Source organism: Onychomys torridus, chromosome 9, assembly GCF_903995425.1.
Source record: "Onychomys torridus chromosome 9, mOncTor1.1, whole genome shotgun sequence".
NCBI classification, from domain to species: domain Eukaryota; kingdom Metazoa; phylum Chordata; class Mammalia; order Rodentia; family Cricetidae; genus Onychomys; species Onychomys torridus.
In genome coordinates, this window is record NC_050451.1 from 98,210,928 (window position 1) to 98,216,927 (window position 6,000).

The following is a 6,000-nucleotide window of genomic DNA, read 5'->3' on the forward strand; positions in this document are numbered from 1 at the left end:
AGAAGATACTTGGAGGTTGTTGTAGGTTTAAGTATTGGTAACTACTCTAAATGTAGTTTGAAATTATACTGATGAAGGACATTGGAAGTATATTCTCCTCTAGGATATATATCCTTTCCATTCAAGTATAGTTGGTGAGGCTTACTGTTCCAGTATAAATTTCCTTTTACTGAGTGGGATTTAGATCCAAAATAAACAGCCATTGTTTATTCCAAGATGAAAGTGTCAAGATTGCAACGCTGGTATGGTGGTTTGAAAAAAAATATGGCGTCAGAAGTGAGTGGCATTATTAAGAGTTGTAGCTTTGTTTCAGTAGGTGTGGCTTTGTTGGAGGAAGCTTGTCAGTATAGGGTCAGGCCTCCTCTGCCTTCTCTGCCTTCTGCCTCCCTTTATTTCTTTCTGTTCCAGATTCCCCTTTGTCTTTCTATAACAGTGCATCTCATTTCTCCTTTCTTGGAAGATCATCTCTTTCCCATTGATTACTTTCTAGGTACCTAATCTCTGTGGTTATTCTGAGAATTCCACGTATTTTGGAAGATTAAAAGTTAACATTCACTTATGAGAAAAAAAAAAAACCACCTCATTCAGGATAAATTTTCTAGCTCCATCAATTTATCCATATGTTTTACTTCCATAGTTTCAGGGCAGAAGTAAATATGTTGTCCCATAGGTGAGCCAGAAGCTATTTTACTTGTAACTGATCCTTACTGGTAGAGGGAAATTCAATTTTATCCAATAGAGTGTCACTGGGTACACATTGCAGTGCAAACTCCATGCCCAGGAGTAGTTGGCCAATAGAAAAAAACTCCATGTATTTTTGTGGACATTTTTTCTGATATTTTTTTTAATCTTATTTGTCTATTGATTATTTATTTTGATCATTGTTTTTGTGGGTTTGGGGGTACATAAAGTTAGGCAAGTGGGGAAGAGGTTGAGAGGATCTGGGGGGGACACAGAAGAGGGGGAAATATGACCAAAATTATTTGTAGAAAATAATTAATATGCATCATTTGATGATTTTTGATCTCCCACTTTGCTTCCATTACATCTTATTAAGCTATTCTTCTTTGAAATAATATTTTCCCTTGCCAAAGCTGTATATGTACTGATAGATCTGTTTTAAGTTTGAGGGTGCTAGGATCAACTTTTGATTATTACATGCAATTGAGTTCCAAGGTAGAAATCTCATCTTTTCCTTCTAATGGAGAATACATATTATCTGTAATTGCCCTTAGTAGAAACATCTGTTAGGTCGCATTACAGTATTTTAAAGTGAATCAGAAAATGAGGAGTCATGATTTTAAAAGATCTGGTTTTAATAATTCTTTATAAAACAGTTCTTGACCTGTATTAAAGGAATGAAGCTCTACTGAGTGATATGAGCCCAAATGGAACACCAAAGCTCCTCTTAACATCACTGTAATTGGAACTGTCCATCTAATTCAGTTTTAAGTAATCAAATAGCATTCTTCCAAAATTACATTTATTTGTTGTCAGAGTCAACTGTCCACTGTTTTCTTTTAAAGAAGTTTATTATGGGGTAGCGTGAATTATAATGACACTTCTTGAAGTGTTTAAAAAAACAGCAGCAGGTATAAGGAAAATTAAAACACAAGAACAATTGTTTCAAGAAAAATTTGAAAGACTTTTCTGTTTTTCATGTTATATTTTATATATGTAATACAAGTTTCTTCCTTCTTTCCTTCCTCTCTCTCTCTCTCTCTCTCTCTCTCTCTCTCTCTCTCTCTCTCTCTCTCCCTATGTTTATGACTCTCACATCATGCATCTCCATCCCATTCATTTTCCCATCCCTTTGTATCCACCCTCTGCCCTTACAACCTCCACCCCCCAATAAATAAATAAATAAAACTTGAGGTAAAAAGAATAAAAGAGAGAAAGGAAAAAAACAATCTCTTCATGGAAGCTGTAGTATCACACAGTGAATAAAGCAATAAACTCTTTTATCCATATCTCTTTTCTTGCATGTGTTCATAACAGAATTATTGGTTTGGTTTCAGGCTTCTGATTTCTACTACACTATTGATGATGGGCCCTCACTGGAACTGCTCTTGGTTATCCTGCTTTTGTCCTGTGTTGTGAAAATCCTGCAGATTTGGGTCTGTAGGGTCATTCCCTTCCTGTGCTTCAGCAGATCACAAATGGGGTAGATATTGGGGTGGCCCAACACATAAGCCTGGTTCTGGGCCTAGGTAGTTCACAGTTGGTCAGCCACCAGCTCTCCCTTGTCCTCCCCACCAGATTGAGCTCTCCTGCATTGTCATGAAGAGTTCACCCCTTACAGCATTGAGCAAGGAGAGGGGGGCATCTCTCCTTCTTTCATGTCCTCAAGATCAGAGGCCACACACCTAAACCTTCAGCATCAGCTCTACTGTTTTACCTGCATGGTATAGGGACCACTCTCCTGAGTGCTACAGTTGATGAAGGCAGGGCCAGCTCTACCACCTGTCTCAGTCATTGACAGGGGACAGGGTAGCATCATTCCTCTGCCCATACTACCCTATGACAGATGAGTAACTGGGACAGCTCTCCCATGCTAATTACTTTGGAACTGACTCACCCCCACCCCCACCAATAGGAGTGGCTATATTGTGCTGCCCAGGTAAGGTGCAGGGCCTACTCTTCTGAGGGTTGCAGCTGGTGGGGATGAGGGGCAGCTCTCCTGCCGTTATGACTTCGTGGCCAGCTCTATCCTACTCATGCTGCCACTTGAATAGATGAGTGTTGGGGACAGCTCTCCCATGCTTACAACTTCAGGGCTGGCTCACACACACGCCTCCGCTAATGGGGTTTGCACTATGGTGCTATTGAAGTAAGGTGCAGTGCCTGCTCTCCTGAGTCCATGTCTACTACAGCAATTTATACAGATATGTTTGGTTTAGTGAACAAGGTCTCATAATGTATAAATATATAATATCAAGATTATTTAGTGCAATGCAGATTTTAAAGGTTTATTAATTTTACATCATGTGCATGGGTGCTTTTTCTATCTCTATGTAAGTACATTACATGTGGGCAGTACCCACAGAGCCAGAAGAAGGTGTGTGACTTCCTAGAAAAAGGGTTACAGATCGACATGAGCTATCATGTAGATACTGGGACCAAACATGGTTCTTCTGAAAGAACAAAACAGCCAGTCTGGCCTCAAATTCCAGATTTACCTGGCTTTGTTTCTGCCTCCTGAGTGCTGGAATTAAAAGAAAACACCACTCCACCATATAAAAATATATAGTTTTCATATGGCTAGTAATTAGCTGTATATTTGTTTTTTTTCTTTAATACACTTCTTTAAAACTTTTAAAAACATTGTATGCATAGTAATATTAAGCAAAAATAAACATATTCTGACCATCCCAAAAGGAGTTTATGTTGCTGGACATGATTTTAGATTCTACAACAACATTAAGAAATTGTTATTCAACAAACAAGAAGATGAAAATTCAATAGAAAGGGAATTGTAGTCTCATATCTAGCAAATGACAAACAACATATTCAGGTCTGGATGTGATAGAAGTTTTGCTTATTGTACCAACACATTCTAATGAAACATAAATCAAGTCACATGATTTTTAAAGGGAAGATATTAGCCAGGTGTGGTAGTGCCTGCCTTTAGTCTAAACATTTGGGAGGCAGAGGCAGGCAGATCTTTGAGGTGGAGGCCAGGTAGCCTCAAGAACAAGTTCCAGAACAGTCAAGGCTACAGAGATAAAACCTGTCTTGAAAAAAAATGGGAGGTGGAGGGTATTAAATAAATTCTTAAATGTCATATTTATACAATTGCATTAATTACGGAATTAAAAATTATCATTATAAGTAAACATGTTGAATTATATGTCCATAAAATACTTAGGAAGACAAATACTTTCTTACTAGCCAAAGTTCAAAATCAAATATTTTACCTTCTATAAATCATTGTGCAAACACTGGAGAATCTTAAATTTAGTTCAATATCTCCCTCTGCTGTTAGCAAACACAAATTAAAACCACGTACATCTGTGATTTTATGTGTAGTAGAATATATTCTTTTTAAAATAACTTCTATGTTTTCCATTGTTTTGAAATTGTGAATACATGATTTATTGAAAAAATAACTTCTTATGAAATAAAAAATGTTAAGTATTAAATAAATACAGGGTACAAGTTTTTACCAGTAATTTATTTCCCTCATATCTGTCTATGATTTAGGTATTTATTCACATAGTAATTATCAAATATGAAAGAATTTGAAAATGCTTTCTGTGTTGTTCCAAATATATTTTTTTTAAAATAATCTATTATTTGGAATTTTCATGTAATCATTTCCTGATACAAAATTGATTTTGAGAAAGAATTATTTTTTCATGTATTTTCATAACATGTCAGACTTTCTTAAAACTTAAATTTTTTAATAACCCCTTGTGGAGACTGACATATCTAAGTACAGTGCCTCACAGAACTGTATTATTCCCAGTTCCTAAAATGATAAGAGCAAAGTGAGCAAAGGACGAGAGTTACACTCTGTGTTATAACAAACACTGGTTTCTAAGATAGAACCATAGCTTGTATTTCCAAGGGAAGTTACCATTTTTGTATTCATTATAAATAATTAATGTTTGCATAATTGTAAGATTTTATAATTATACAACATATTTGTAATATATAATTATATAATTATATTACTTAAGAATATATATCTTGCTGTGGAATGTTGTTCTGTATGCTGTAAATGTGTGTTGCTCTGATTGGTTGATAAATAAAACACTGATTGGCTCATAGCAAGGCAGGAAGTATAGGCAGAATAAGCAGACGAGGAGAATTCTGGGAAGAGGAAGGCTGAGGAAGTCACCAGCCAGACACAGAAGAAGCAAGATGTCAAGGCAGAACTGAGAAAAGGTACCAAGCCACATGGCTAAACACAGATAAGAATTATGGGTTAATTTAAGTGTAAGAGCTAGTCAGTAATAAGCCTGACCTGATGGCTGAGCAGTTATAATTAATATAAACCTCTGTATATTTGTTTACTTGGGGGACATGAATCGGAGAGATTTGTCCTGACTGTCGGCTGGCTGGGACACATGAAAACTTCCAACTACAATATCTTAGAATTATTTGCCTTTTGTGACTATAAAAAAGAATACAAATTTAAAGATTAAAGTATACCAATTTCAATGCTTTTATCAAAGAGACAAAAATAAAGGTTATATTGATTCAAATTAAATCCAGGAAAGATGTGAGAAGTGATATACAATGTAATAAAACAAATTTAGACTTGATGGCAAGATGGTAACTGTGTAAAAACTTGCTGCCAAACATAAGTACTGGAGTTGTATCCCTCATACCCTCATGTTGAAAGTAAAGAAGAGATTGCTACAAGATGTCCTCTTACAACATGCCAATTCCATCCTCCAAACAAGAAAACAATCTTTATAAATAAATACAACAATCTTTAAATGAACTGGCAATAAGATGAATATATTACTTATGAAAATACTAAATGTTTGTAAATGTTGTATGCTTAATCTTCAATTATTCTCTATCTTTAGTTCTACTTTAAATGTCTTATGTGGAATTATAGATTATTTGTGACATTTAACTTATAGAAGTTGATAGAATAAAAATTAATTCCTTTCTTGGACAGATGTGATACTGCTAATTCTATTCAGGAACTGATTATACCTGACTCTGCTCAAAGCATTTTATTGTTTATGGATTCTATAGTTTTTTTGTTGTTGTTGTTGTTGGTGGTGGTGGGTTTTTTTTTGTGTGTGTATGTGTGTGTGTGTGTGTGTGTGTGTGTGTGTGTGTGTGTGTGTGTGTGTGTGTGTGTGTGTTTGGGAGGCAGATTTCTGAGATGGAGGCCATGCTGATGACCAAAAAGAGTTCCAGGACAGTCATTGCTACACAGAGAAATCCTGTCTCTCAAAAATACAAAAAGGGATGGGGACATTAAATAAATTATGAAATGGCATATTAGCATAATTTCATTAACTACAGAATTTTACA